This window comes from Notechis scutatus, chromosome 10, assembly GCF_049901735.1.
Source record: "Notechis scutatus isolate UNSWTSFEM ecotype Mainland chromosome 10, rNotScu1.2, whole genome shotgun sequence".
Taxonomy (NCBI): Eukaryota; Metazoa; Chordata; class Lepidosauria; order Squamata; family Elapidae; genus Notechis; species Notechis scutatus.
Genome location: NC_142018.1, coordinates 4,977,116 through 4,992,459, shown reverse-complemented (window position 1 = coordinate 4,992,459; position 15,344 = coordinate 4,977,116). Strand labels below are relative to the sequence as shown.

The window sequence follows — 15,344 nt, the reverse complement described above, 5'->3', positions numbered from 1 at the left end:
GAGTCCTCCACTTATGACCACAATTGGGAGCAGAATTTCCACTGCTAAGCAAATGGTTAAACGCCTTTGGAGATTCTCAGTCATCCAGATCATGACTGTCTCAAAAGTGCTTTTTCAAAAGGCAACTGGAATTTTTTTTCCCCTTGAGGAAGACATTTTCCTTCTCGTCCAAGAAGCTTCTTCAGTTCTGACTGAATCAGTCAGACTGAATCAATCATTCATCCAGAACTGAAGAAGCTTCTTGGATGAGAAGCAAAATGTCTTCAACGAAAAAGAAAACAAATTCTAGTTGCCTTTTGAAAAAGCGAATCCCTGCATAGTTAAGTGAACAATGGCATGATCTCATTCCTGAAACGGTTCCCTTGTCTATGGTTGTAAGTCGAGGACTACCTGCATTGCTTCTTGTCTATAACTCTGAACCAAGCTTTCTGCATCCATACCAGCATGGATTCACTGCCATTTTTCTGCCCCTGAGCTCAAAGCTCACAGTGCCATCATCTCTGGCCAAAATGACAACCAAGAGGCAGCCAAGCAGGTGAATCTAAGCTCCCCCCCAGCCTTGTCTATCAGCCATCCATATTCTGAAGACCCTAAGCAGCCTTTCCCAGGTTTGTTGTAAAGAGAGCAACAACAAAAATCACGTGTAACTTCATTATAAGTGTGTGTGTGTGTGTGTGTGTGTGTGTGTGTGTGTTATAAAGCACTTGCAATATAACTGCATGTCTTGTATCCTAACACACCTATGGAAGATCTTTTGAAACAATGAGTTTCACCATCATTTCAATTATCACAAAACAGCATCACAGAGATAACCAACAGTACAATGCAACAATATTCTAAAAAAGTATAATAATGCAACAATACAACACAGATGTGGTTATGTAAATGTCAGAATTATCAAATATTATACAGGTGTAGGAAGTGTGAGTGCTGATCTTTATTATTTTTCATTCACGGCCTCCTTAGCTGGAAAATAACTTCCCTGGTCTCAAATCTGTAAACAATGTACTTTTCTGAATAATTAAAACCTAAGCACCAAGTTGTTAGATAACTCCCTTTCCAGTGCTTAAAACCTATATATTTCTGTTCAGCCACCTAAATTTATCTGCTGTAAGGATCTTGATAGGTATTTCGTGTGTCAGGTTACACAGGAAAGCAGCTGCAGGAGAAGTTTAGAAAAAGTTCAAGAGGAAGAATTCAAACAAAACAGCTTGTATTTATTGGCACAGTGTGGGAGGAATATAAAAATAATAGAATGTAGGGCAAGAGAATAGTTAGCGATATAGACACAGAGAAAGATTCTCTACACCAAATCAAAGGATTGGTCCTACGGATAGTCCTCGAGTTAGGACCGCAACTGAGCCCTGCAATTACGGTCATAAGTTGTGATGGTTGTAAAGCAGAGCGCCACATGACCAAACACAATTTTGGGACCCGTTTTGTGGCAGCCATTAAGCAAATATGGCAGTTGTGAAGAGATCGCCATAAACCAGAAGTAAATGCTGGTTTCCAGCAAATCGTGGTCACAGAGGGCCACAACTGGCTGTCAATGAGGACTGGTTGCCAAGCACCCAAAATGCAGGCAGGGTGTGTGTGACATCAGAACTTCGAAACTGGGTCGTAAGTTACTTTTGGGGGCTTGTTATAATTTCAAAAGGTTGCTAAGCGACCGGTCATAAGTTGAGGACTATCTGTAATTCAATACTCTGCACTTGGACATTTCGTACAGCAGCATTTATCAGCTCTCTCTCAAGATGGCAAAAATCAAAACTGGACAAGAATCTGCCCACAGCCACCAATTTTGGGCAGAATACCAAGTGAATTGCTGTTTGCCTGAGTTCACAGAAAGCAAAGGAGACATCGAAGAAGCTTTAATATATTTTGTATAAACTGTCAATGCACACTAAATCACCCAAAATGCTCCAAAATGCCAAGGGAACCATGCACAAAAGTATAAAGGAGAGAATTTCTTGAAAGGAGAAAAGCCATTATCTTACTTTCAAACAAATATGACTTAGTAGATGGTTTATTTCTAGCCTGCTTGTTGAATTTAATTTTTTCTTATTTACAAAGTTTAGTTTTTATCTATAAGAACACACTAAACAAACGGACTAAAAACCTGAACTGAAGGGTCATCAATACACAAATATTCCAATAAAGGAGAATATTTGTAGCTCGGGGCTGAAATGAGGGGTCCTTGGTGCTCTCTGAGCTTGCTTGTTTTCTTGCAGACGTTTCATGACCCAACTAGGTAACAGCATCAGTACTAGTAAGGAGAGCTGTTTGTTCTCAGTTTATATTCTGGGATCTTGCCCGTCTGTGCAGCTGAGGGGCAGTCTTAGGGATTCTTTGGTTGGGCTGTTTACTGATGGCTCTTTGGCAGATGTTTAGAATTAGCCCCTCTGCCTCTTTATTCAACTTTACTGCTCTCGGCCATTGCCAGATCTTCTTGTTATCTGCTTTGCCTGCTAGGTTTTTTGTATACTTTATAATACAGGTAGTCCTCGACTTACAACAGTTCGCTTAGTGATCATGTGAAGTTACAAGGGCACTGAAAAAAGTGACTTATGACCATTTTTCAAACTTATGATGGTTGCTGCATCCCCATGGTCATGATTTACATTCAGCTGCTTGACAACTGGCTCATATTTATGACGGCTGTAAGTGTGCCAGGGTCATGTGATCATGTTTTGCGACCTGACAAGCAAAGTCAATGGAGAAGCCAGATTCACTTAACACGTTACTAATTTAACAGCTGCAGTGATTCACTTAACAAATGTGGCAAGAAAAGTTGTGAAATGGGGCAAAACTCACTTAACAAATTTCTCACTTAGCAACCTAAATTCTGGGCTCAATTGTGATTGTAAGTCGAGGATTACTTGTACTTGACGCTCTCTTTTCTAGTTTTCATTTGGTCTTCCTCGTAGGCCATTGTGGCCCCTCTGTGAGCCTTCATGGTCTGTTAGCTTGAGCAAATCTTCTTCACAGCCTTCCGATATTCTCCCAAAGCCCTTTGTTCTTTTTCAACTGTCTGGCGTACTTGCAACATCCCGTGCCCACCTATTTTCCTAGGTAAGTAGAGTCTGCCAATATCGCCTGAAGGATATTGAAGGGCATGATTCATTGTCGTTATTTTTTCTGGTTTTCCTATCCAGGGCTTTTCGTTCTGCTTGACTTCAAGTCCATTACTTCAGTTATGAATCTAATGACTGGAGCTGCCTCCGTATTTATTGTCTTAATGGTATTTCCTCCACTGAGTTTAGACTTTAACATCTCTCTCATCACTCTCGTGATATCTTGACTTCAGTGTACAATTACAGGATAATTGGTCTGTAAGTTGCCTGGTGCCCCCCCTTTTTTTAAATCTTTCATTATCAGGTAGGTTTTGCCAGGTGTTAACCAATCTTCAATTGCATCTGCTTGCAGTATGTTGTTCAACTGCTTGGCAATGAGTAGGTGGTGTAGACCAGTGAGATGTTTCCAACCATGCAGTTCATCTTCACCTGGCGCTGACTAATTCTTGATCTTTCTTACCTTTTTTCCCACCATTTCTGCTTTTATTCCAAGTTCTTTCATTTCACACTTTTATTTTATCATTATCTACCTCCTTTATCCGAGCTACATTTTTTCTGTGTTTCTTTGCATCGTTTCTTCTTGTCGGGTGTTGACTGGTTCACTATAGTCTCTCCATAGTTGGTAAAGTGGTGGAAAGCAGGGGGTGGGCGGCTATGGGTTCGCCCAGGCCCATTGATAACATCATGGCTGGTTCGGCGAATCGCCAAATCCCACCCCTGACTGGCCACGCCCACCTTGCCCCTCCCAGGAATCTCTATACGGCCAGTTTTGGATGCGAGGTGAGTGCAGGGCCTGCATGGATGCTCAGGGAGTAGGAAAACGGACCTCCTAGGACAGGGGTCTCCAACCTTGGCAACTTTAAGCCTGGTGGACTTCAACTCCCAGAATTCCCCAGCCAGCAAAGCTGGCTGGGGAATTCTGGGAGTTGAAGTCCACCAGGCTTAAAGTTGCCAAGGTTGGAGACCCCTGTCCTAGAACTTCCAGAAGCCCAGAAACAGGCCTGTTTCTGGCCTATGGAGCCCGGGTGAGGCCATCTTCGCCCTCCCAGAGGCTCGAGGAGAGCCTCTGGAGCCTGGGGAAGGCGAAAACAACCCCCCACCCACCATGGTGCAGGAGGCCAACTAGGCCACGCCTTCCATGGCCACACCCACCCAGCAACCGGGCAAAGAACCCACTACTGAATTTATTTATTTTTGTAAATTTTATTGGTTTTTACAAACAAACATAAACAAACAAAACATGGAAACATCAAACTTTCTTCCATAAGTATACAAGCAGTGTGCCGGTTGGTTTACAAATTATTTTGTGCATCCATTTTGTAGTCTTCAGTTACAATTACATTGCATAATAATACCTCATATTATCAATCAAAAATTGAATACCCTAGTATCATTATTAATCAATCATTTGACTATAGTTTTATTCATTCATATTTTACGAGATAACCATAATTTACTTAGTTTATTTTATAAGAATTCATATTATCCTCCCAAATCTATCCTAAAAACATTTTGTAGATATAATAAAAAAAGGTACATCTTTATATATTTATTATTTTCTAAAAATCTACATATTTCATTACTGTATTTTATTATCTAACCATTGATAGAAAAGGTCCCAAATTTTATAAAACTGTTTGTCCTCTTGTTCTCTAATTTCAAATGTTAATCTACTCATTTCAGCACATTCCAATATTTTCTTAATGGTTTCCTCCTGTGATGGTATCTTCTCATTTTTCCAGTTTTTAGCAAATCCAATCCTAGCCGCTGTTAATACATTTACAATCAAGTATTTCAAATCTTTGCTATATGTATCAGGTAAAATTCCCAGTAAAAATATCTCTGGTTTCAAATCTATATGTTTTTTTTTGTCATTTTTTCCAACCACATGTGGATTTTAGTCCAGTATTTTCTAGCGTCCGCACAAGTCCACCACTACTGATAATTTTTGAAGCCCACCCCTGGTGGAAATGTTTCTGATTTGACTGAAATTGGAGATTCTGCCTATAATGGGCAATTTGAGCTTTGTACTTGCTCATCTTCTTGGCTATAGCTATTTTTTTTTTTCCTACTTTATTATTTCCAGAGCTTCCTTAAGTATTGATCAGGTATTCTTTGGTCTTCTTGTCCTTCAGCTTCTTTTATTCACCTGTGGTAGCTTGCTTGCATTTGATCTTGGCATGCTGATCTTATTTCCCAGTCAAATCTTCCCTTTTGGTGATGCTCTGTGTGACTTTTCTTCTTCTTTGTTGATGTTGCATCCCAGATATTCAGGTATAACTGCAGCCATGCTGTAAATTAGTTGGTTTGTTTCTTGAAGTGAGCTAGTGTTTATCTTTGACATTACGGTATTGGCACCTTTCAATGCTTGTGCTAGTTGTTTCTCCAATGCAAGCAACCTTATTCGGTTCTTTCTGCCCGGTCCTAGGTGCTCAGTCATTCTTTCTTTCAATTCTTCTACTTCTTTAGAGGTCTTTGTTCTTTCTGAGAAGGAGGGGATGCTTGGTTTAGGAATGAAAAGAATTCAGTAAGTATGCTGGCTTTCTCTACTGCTGACTCCCCTTGGTTTGCCCCTACAATCTGAGTTTCTTCTGGCAAGGCTTTGATTTCTTTGCAGTATTTCTGTATCTCTGCAGTTATACCAAGTCAATACTTTATTCCAGGGGTATCTAACCTTAGCAACTTTAAGCCCGGAAACTTTAATTCCCCAGCCTGCAAAGCTCACTAAGAAAGGATTTTTCAAAATGACCATCAGAGCATTAGTATTTTGTATTTTATTATTAACACGCTCTGATGCTAAGGAGTTCTACTCCCCTCCTCACCTGAAAAGAAACCTGTTCCCAATGCAAACCACAAGGAGTTTCACTTTTACTTTTAATTTCACAGCACCAAGCAGCTTTAGTACAGAACAGTTGAGCTAAGCCACGCCCAGGCTCCTTGCTGTCTCCTTCCTGCTCACACAGCAAATACTGCTTCACTTTCCAAACAGCCCTCAACTGTTTTATACACTGACAGGACGCTAGCCAGATGAAGACCGATGGATGTTGGTAGGCAGAGGCAATTTTTCCCCCCTTATTTTCCTCCCTGAAAACTAAGCCTGACCACAGTTTCGTGGCGAAGCGCGGGTATCGAGCTAGTTTGCTAATACACATCAACATTGATCTGCTAGCCTCTGTTCTGTTCTTTCTTATTCTGGATGTTGTTCTTTCCAGAACTGTTACATTCTTTTTCTTCTCGTTGGACTTGCTTTGTAATTATGGTTTGTCACACAGATGCTTAGACTGGATTTGGCATTTTCATCCATCTAGCAAGTCCTTCCCAAGAACCTGGGGTGGCAGATGTTTTTCATGTTGTTGATGTTAAAGGTGTTAAAGATGTAAGCTGTTCCAAATAAAGCTGCCTTTTGCAATTGACTGATGGTGAATTTATCAGTGCCAACAGTGTTCAAGTGATGCTCCAATTGTTTGGAGATTGTGGTTATTATTAGGTTTTAGTATGAATATTGTTTTTAAGAATCTTTTGCAAATGTTATCAAACAGGATCCAAAAAAAAAGTGTATCAAATAAATAAATATTTATATAAAAATAACATACACACATATTTTTAATTCCTCTTAATTGATTTAGCAGCTTTCTTTACTATCAATTTACAGCTATCAAAAATGAAATTTTTGGAAAATGACTATTAATTTCAATGGCTATAGATAATATTTTCTACTCTCGTTCTGAGTAAGTTCTCTTCATGAAAATATTTTCCTTCACTCTTAAACACTGAAATCTAGACAATTTGTCACACTTTGCTCTCTATATGTTTTTCATTTCAAAGAAGACAGAAAAGAACTTGGCTTGCAGTTTTAAGGACCAAGACTGAACAAATCATGTGTGCTGCAATTAAAACATAAAATCCCTAAAGAAAAGAAAATGACAGAGGATTTAGCACATTCACTGAAAAGATTCAGCAATAAAATGTTTAGCTTCTAAACAGCAAATACAGGGTTGAGACTGAATGTCTACCAACAATTTTCTTAAAAAGCCCATTTCAATACACACATCATTCAATCTTTACCAGAAAATTACAGTTTAGTTGCTTTTACAAGAGTTAATCCTAAATAATTATTCTATCTTAAGAAGTATTAGCAAAGTACAATGCCTACAGCCACATTTCTAGTTTGGCCCTTTTTTTTTTTTCATTCTAGCCCAATCATGCCACGTATGTTTTTAGCAGCCTGAGACATGAAAGAGATCGTTGGAAATGGCAAACTGTCCATACAATACTAATCACAGATACACTCTTTGCCCTACCTCATGGTTAATACTCCCTGAAATTTACTTGGCAAGAAAAATTCCTTATCCATCAGAATTTGGAAATGTTAATCCAGAGTGTCTAGCCAAACAGTGATGCACTTTCCCATACACAATCATTCCTCAAAGATGGCACAGCAGCAACTCCTCTTATCTAATATATAATTTGGAAATATTATTCAGAAGAGATAGTCAGACGCTTATTAGCATATCATATCACGAACAATTCATTTCAGAGACAGAATGACAAGAAACAATAACAGCTTCTGTTTTCAGTAATCTTAGATGCAGTTCAGTGGTGAGAAAAGTAAGGTCTTGCACTAAGAAAAACCAAATGCACAGGTGTAGAATGGGGGCACCTGGCTCAACAATAGTAACTGAGAGGGATCTTGAAGTCCTAATGGACAATCACTTAATCCAGGAGTCCCCCAACTTGGCAACTTTAATATTTGTGGACTTCAACTCCCAGAATTCTCCAGCCAGCTATGCTGGGAGTTGAAGTCCACAAGTCTTAAAGTTGCCAAGTTTGGAGACCTCTGACTTAATCACTTAGATAGGAGACAGCAGTGTGCTGCAGCTGCCAAAAAAAAGCCAATGAAGGCTTGGGCTACATCAACAGAAGGATGATGATGATGATGATGATTTAGAAAATGTATATTGCTGTCTACTTGCACATGGCGACTCAAGCCAGCTATCAAGGATACAGTTAGTCCTCGACTTACAATCACAATTGAGCCCCAAAATTTCTATTGCTAAATGAGACATTTGTTAAGTGAGTTTTACCCTGTTTCACAACTTTTCTTGCCACAGTTGCTAAGTGAATCATTGCAGTTGTTAAGTTAGTAACACAGTTGTTAAGTGAACCTGGCTTCCCCACTGACTTTGCATGTGAGGTTGCAAAGGGGGCTCAAACCAGCCTGGGACAGTGCAACTTTCATAAATATATGAGCCTCCAAATTTTGATCCCATGCCCCTGGGGATGCTCCAAGGTTGTAAGAGTGAAAAATGGCCATATGTCACTTTTTTCAAGGCAGTTGTAACTTTGAATAGTCACTAAATGAACTGTTGTAAGTTGAGGACTACCCTGTAGTACCAAGACCACATAGACCCGTGATGGCAAACCTATGGCACGCATAGCAGAAGTGACATGCAGAGCCATTTATGCTGACCCGCAAACTGTTGCCCGAAATAGAGCCACCGCGCGTTGCATTATGGAAGCAGACAGGTGGTGACGAAAAGGTTAGCCATCACTGACATAAACTGTTAATACCACTTTATGGTACCCTGGTAACGCTTGGAATACTGCCTCTAGATTTGGTGACTATGACACAGAAAAGATGTTGAGACTCTAGAAAACATGCAAGAAGAGCGGCGAAGATGATGAAGGCTCTGGGAGCTAAAAGTGTGACGAAGAGTTGAGGGAACTGGGTACGTCGAGTGTCAGCCCTGGAGCCATTTTCCTTGGCGTCTTCAAAGGGCGGGGGGGTTGTAACCAAAATAAAATATTTTCCTCTGAGAACCAAGGACAGTCCCACCAGGTGCGAAGAGGCGGGACGGGAGTCCGGATGAACTTTGGACTGTGACCTGATTGGGCCATGGGATGGTCGGGGAGGGGCAGGAGGAGGAAAGAAGTAACTTTTCACTGGGAGGGGGACCTGGGGGGTGTTAGAGTCTGGTTTCCCTAGATGTGCCACCAAGCCAAGCCACACCCACCAGGCCAAGCCACGGCCACCAAGCCACACCCACAGCTGATAGGCTGGGTCTCCTTTGGTTGCCCTGCACAGGAGAATGGAGCTGGAAAGCAGGTTAGTGGGGTGGGGAGGGAAGGGGGATTTTGCAGTATCCTTCCCCCAGGAGTGGGGAGGGAATGGAGAATTTACAGCAGGGGTCTCCAAACTTGGCAACTTTTAAGACTTGTGGATTTCAGCTGGCTGAGGAATTCTGGGAGTTGAAGTCCACAAGTCTTAAAGTTGCCAAGTTTGGAGACCCCTGTTTTACAGCCTCCTTCCCCTGCCACGCCCAAGCCACGCCCACCAAGCTACACCCACAGAACCGGTAGTAAATTTTTTTGAATCCCACCACTGATCTGAGGGCAGGGCAAGAAGTAGAATGGAAGGTTGTAAAAGAGAGATCCAACCTGGAACTAAGGAGGAATTTCCTGACAGTGGGAGCAATTAACCGGTGGAACAACCTGCCTTCAGAAGTTGTGGGTGCTTCACCACTGGAGGCTTTCAAGAAGAGACTGGACTGCCATTTGTCTGGAATGGTGTAGGTCTCTTATGCCATTCCAGACTTCTGGGGTGGGCTGGAGGGGTGGAATAGATGACTTCTGAGGCCCCTTCCATCCCTATGATCCTATTGTGAAACCACGTTTTTCATTCATAAAATTACAGCGACAAGGCAGGACACCTCAAAAATTATTTTATTTTTGTCAGCGTCCCGAGATATCTCACTGTTTTTAAGATCATTTTCTTACCTCCACGAAATATACTAAGAATGGCCTTTCAAAGTTTTTTTTAGAAACAACTTAAGGAATTTTGAATAGTTGAAATATAAATTTATTTATACCACACGATTTCTCTACAACTGCTCCACGTAACCATGCACTACTTCAACACCTGGCCATAGCCAAATACACTTTTCTATTACGCCTCTGCCTTCCAAGGACTGGGTCCAAAACTCATCTACTCCTGAACACTATATGTCAAATACACAGATTATTTAGCATAATTACTATGAGAGCCAGTTTGGTGTATGCTGAAGGCATCAGGCCAGAAACTGTGAAACCATGACTTCTCGTCCTGCCTTGGGCAAGATGTCAGCTTAAACTTGGCAAGTTTAAGGCTTCTGGACTTCAACTCCCATAATTCCTGAGCTAATATGAGTGAAGGAGGAACTCTGGGAGTTGAAGTCCACAAGTCTTAAACTTGCCACGGTTGGAGACCCCTGCTTATCACCATTTTTCACACTTATGACTGTCGCAGCATCCCCATGGTCATTGATCAAAATTCAGATCCTTGGCAACTGACTCATATTTATGACGGTTCCAGTGTCCCAATGTCTAGGTCACCCTTTGTGACCTTCTGACAAGCAAACTCAATGGGGAAGCCAGATTCACTTAACAGCCGTGTTACTAATTTAACAACTGCAGTGATTCACTTAACAAAGGTGGCAAGAAAAGTTGTAAAATGGAGCAAATCCACTTAAGAAATTTCTCACTTAACAACATAAATTTTGGGTTCAATTGTCGTAAGTTGAGGACTTATTTCCTGAAAACTAACAATACGCCAAATAGACATATATTTAGCATATTTTGGGCTTATTGTGAATGCCAATTTGGTGCAGTGCTTTAAGGCATCAGGTTAGAAATCGTGAGACCATGCCTTCTAGTCCTGCCATGGGCACAATACTGGCTGGGTGACCTTGGGCCAGTCACTCTCTCTCAGCTCCAAGAAGGAAGCAATGGCAAATCACTTGGGAAAAACCTTGCCAAGAAAATTGCAGAAAACTGTCCAGGTGCTCTCCGAGAATCAAGCACAATTGGAAAAGAAAATTCTGGGCATACATTTTTTTTTTAAATTCCGACTTGTCTGATCACCATCATATACATTTCCATCTTATAACCTAATAGACCTCAACGTTGCTGCATTAAGTTTTAGCAAATAATATTAATGAGTGAATTTATAAAAATTAGCAGACAGCTCTGCATTTCCAGGCAGTTAAGATCAGCTATTGGTTAGTTGTATTGCAGGAAATTAAATGTTTCTCACTTCAGTTGGCTTTCCACCCCTCCTGCCATGTTTAGTAGGAGAGTATCAGTACTGAGACCCCTAATATGTAGCAGAAAAGCATTCTGGCAAATCTAATGACAACTAAATCAACATCATTTGATAAAACATGATTTCTCAACTGTTAAACCACAGGGCTCCATTTTCATTTTGAGGAAATGTACTTTTCACAACTACACCCAAATCAAATGTCACATTAGGATCTTAATCAGTTCTTAATAGATGATACTACTTGTAATATGCAAAGATTGTTTGAATGCTTAGCCTTAGAGCATGAAAAGAACATAAATGGGGGTGAGGGAGCCAACAGCATCATTCCCCTTAAAATGACCCAATGGTCTTTGGTTGATTAATAAATTATAACATTATCAATGGTATAATGCTGTCTTTGTTACCAAAGATACCCCTCCAAAATTATTATATAAAAATTATGTAGTTATTTGTATTTCCCAGTTTCTAATTTATGTTTTTATATAATATATATCAGCACACCCTCTAAGGCTCCACCTAAATTCTCTTCAGTAAAGAACTTTAACTACTAGGTTGCCTCTAAATGCAAAGGCAAACTTTACCCAGGAATTTCCTGTGTAACACCAGGGATTTTAGAAGGTGAGCTCTTTCAAGAAGCAAAAACATCTTTTTATCTGAATTTAAAAAAGAATATTTTATGGGAGTATCACAGTTGGGTTTTTTTAATCATCAGTTGTTGAAATTGCACCATTGTTCTATCCATATTTCTAAACTCTGGATTATAAATTACAAATGCAGATTTTTTCCCCCCATTACATACTCAAACATAAGAAATGCCCTCTTTTATCCCATTGAAAAATAGACCAGATGGAAGTTTATATTAAAATTGCTACATACTTTGCCATGTATGAAATGTTTATTTGGATGCATTTTATTAGCCTCACCCAAGTAAAACATTATCAGAAATACTTCTTCCTCACCTGTACATTTTTTCATGCCTGTTTCATTCCTGTGTCATTATGCTCCTTTCTTACTGGAGTGTTTGCAAAATGAAAGATGCTATTTCAGAACGTTTTGAATGTTTTACGCAGAGGGCTGGCAAAACATTTAACATTCAAAAGCGAGCTATACTAGCAAAGCAGCAAATTACCCTTTCATCTCAAAGCTCTCCTTACAGCTAAGCAAATTCAGTTCAAACCAAAGACAAACAAGTGGTTACCTAATCAAAAAGGGCAGAGTCCACATTTAAACCAATGAAAAGGGCAATCTTGAATCACAGTTGTTATTCCAAATACAGGCTTTCCATGGGAACCAAGGTGTTACAGTTATAAAACAAAAAGGAGGGAAAGAGGAAAGCAAGGTGGACAATTATATCAGGTAAAGCCTCTTAATATGTTCGGCTCAGGAATGAATTACTGCATTTCCTCAGCCAGCTATTATTTCTTAAAAGCATCCCTATTTGGTGTAATAGGAGCATGTGGCATTCCAATTAAAAGCAATCCTGAATTACGCTCCGAAATACATTCACCACCACTTCAATTACATAGCACCCAGGAGTAGCAATGTATTCACAGCTACTGCCCTTGGGGTAGCCACAGGTCAAGAATGCACAAACAGAAATGGTGAAAGGTGCACCACGGCTCAAAAACCACGTGGCTTCTCCCATTAGGGAGAGAAATAGTTAATACTGGGTCCCGAATGAGTGATATATGTAGCTTTAAGAATGCAATTTGCTATTACTCCCTGCAGGGATGCACCAAGTGGCAATGGCTCTTGCTATTGAAATAGATGAGGGAAAAATCCTACAGGCAAAAAAAGCGTTTGAATTTAAAAGTTTAAATCTCTAATCCCCACTCTTACCGTAGCTTATGCTTAGCTCAAAACACTGCTTTGAGAAATCAAAGGCTGCTTGATGTCTGCACTGTGCAGAGGTGTAATAAATTTAGCCCCCATTTGTGGTTTTGTCCAACACACAGATACAGAATATATATGAGTGTGTAGCTACTTGTTTTACCCACAAGGCAGAGAAAATCTTCCCCTCCCAGCAACCCTGTAAGTACCAAGGCTAAAAATTACAGGTTCTCCTTGCTTATCTTGTGTAAGGGACAGTTTGCAGTTAGAACAGTGGTGAAAAAGGAACTTTGTGACCAAGCCTCATGCTAACAATCTTTGCCATCTTGTAAAGCAAAGTTGAAGGAAGCTCAAAAACACTGTTAATAATTTCACTCAGCAACCACTTCACTTAATAGTGGAGTTGCCAGTCCAAATTCTGGCTGCTACCTGCAGTAATTGGCCCCCAATTATCAGCAGTTGGTCCAAATTTCTTGATGAACAAGACTCCTGATATAAGGTGAACAAAGCACCCGCATCAAGCCAGCATATCGGTTGTTCTCTTTTCCTAAGTATATTGTTACGGTGGAGCGGGACAAAGATCAGATTCCAGCCATTCTCAACCACAGAAACTCACTAATAAACAAACCAGCTTTCTCTCCATCATGGTTTAACTGGTAGGGGTACCTCTTAAACTCTCAACTGGCTTAACCAGAAGCTTTATCAGGGCTGAGAACTTAGCAACTTTAACACTTGTGGACTTTGACTCCCAACTCTGGAAGTTGAAGTCCGCAAGTCTTAAAAGTTTGGAGGCCTCTGGCATAGAAACTCACAGGATCCTCATTAATACTAGGAAGAGGGATCACAGGGTGAGCCTGAGAAGAAAAATAAGGGGGGGAATGCTGGGAAAAAAAGCACCTGGCAACCATTTGCTGAGGAAAAAAATGGGGGGCTGAAGCCCCCAAAGGAGTTGAAAGTCAAATATGCCCACTGCAGTTCTGCTTAATTACACCCAGTCCAACCTGACACTCGCAGGAGGCGCCCACCTGGCCAACAGGGGAGGATGCGAGTTGGAATCCAAGATTTGGGGGGAGTTGGGAAAAGCAATGTGTCTCTGGGGAGGGGGGGTTCTGATCATTCCTTTATTTGAAACAATTAAATGAAAAATGAAAAATTAAGATAGTTAACTTTGCTGGAGAAATAAATCCAGCCAAGGACAGGGGGGGGTTTGGACTAGATGACCTACAAGGTCCCTTCCAACTAATCTGAATCTGAAAGACGAAGAAGTCGCGCGGAGAGGGGAGGGGGCGCCACCTGCTGGGAAGGGGCGTGGTCGGCGGCCGGTCTCCCTGCCCCGCGCATGCGCCGCTCCCTCCTTCCCCCCGCGCGTCTAGCTACCTGAAGGGAAGCCTCCTCACCTGGGGGAGGGGCGCCGCCTCAGGGCGCGCGGCGCGGCTGCTGCTGCTGCTGCTGCCCTTCCTTCTCCTCGTCGCCCCGCCGCCCGCCTCTTCGCTCGCTCGCCCGGCCAGCCAGCCCAGGCAAGCCCCGCTCGCTCCGGCGCGGGCAACGTGGCCACTGCCGCCGCCGGTGCCAGCGAGTTTCCGGGCAGCGGGAAAAGGAGCCGAGCGCGTCGAAAGGAATCGAGGGCGGAGAAAGGGGAGGGGCCGCTGCGCCGCGCCTAAAGTGGCCCTGGTGGGCGGGGCGGGGGAGTGGGTGGGGCCCTCCTGACCCCGCCCCCTCACCTTCGCCCCCCTCTTGTATTCTGCCTTTTTTCCTTTTCTTTCTCCTTCCTTCCTTCTATTATTTCTTTCCCTCCTTTCTTTCCTTTCCCTTTCTTCTATTTCTTCCTTCTCTCCTTCTTTCCTTTTTATCTTTCTTTTCTTCCTTTCCTCTTTCTGTCCTTTTTTCCCTTCTTTCTATTTCTTCCTTCCCTCTTTCTTTCCTTTTCTTCCTTCTTTCTATTTCTTCCTTCCCTCTTTCTGTCCTTTTCTTCCTTCTTTCTATTTCTTCCTTCCCTTTTTCTTTCCTTTTATTCCTTCTTTCTATTTCTTCCATCTCTCTTGCTTTCCTTTTCTTCCTTCTTTCTATTTCTTCCATCTCTCTTTCTTTCCTTTTCTTCCTTCTTTCTATTTCTTCCTTCTCTCTTTCCTTTTCTTCCTTCTTTCTATTTCTTTCTTCCCTCTTTCTTTCCTTTTCTTCCTTCTTATTTCTTCCTTCTCTCTTTCCTTTTCTTCTTTCTTTCTATTTCTTCTTCCCTTTTCTTTCCTTTTCTTCCTTCCTTTTTCTTTCCTTTTTCTTCCTTCCCTCTTTCTTTCCTTTTTCTTCCTTCTTTCTAATTCTTCCTTCCCTTTTTCTTTCCTTTTCTTCCTTCCCTTTTTCTT

At 41.4% G+C, this 15,344-nt stretch overlaps 1 protein-coding gene across 1 annotated transcript in view; it reads right to left on the bottom strand.

Annotated features, from left to right (window-relative positions):
- LOC113427283 (ligand of Numb protein X 2-like) overlaps positions 1-14,597 on the bottom strand; it is a 47,209-nt gene extending 32,612 nt beyond the window's left edge. Inside the window, exon 1 of the mRNA XM_087971998.1 lies at positions 14,362-14,597. The gene's annotated coding sequence lies outside the window, so the exon portion shown is untranslated. The remainder of the gene's footprint in view (positions 1-14,361) is intronic.
- Between the last annotated feature and the right edge of the window lie 747 nt (positions 14,598-15,344).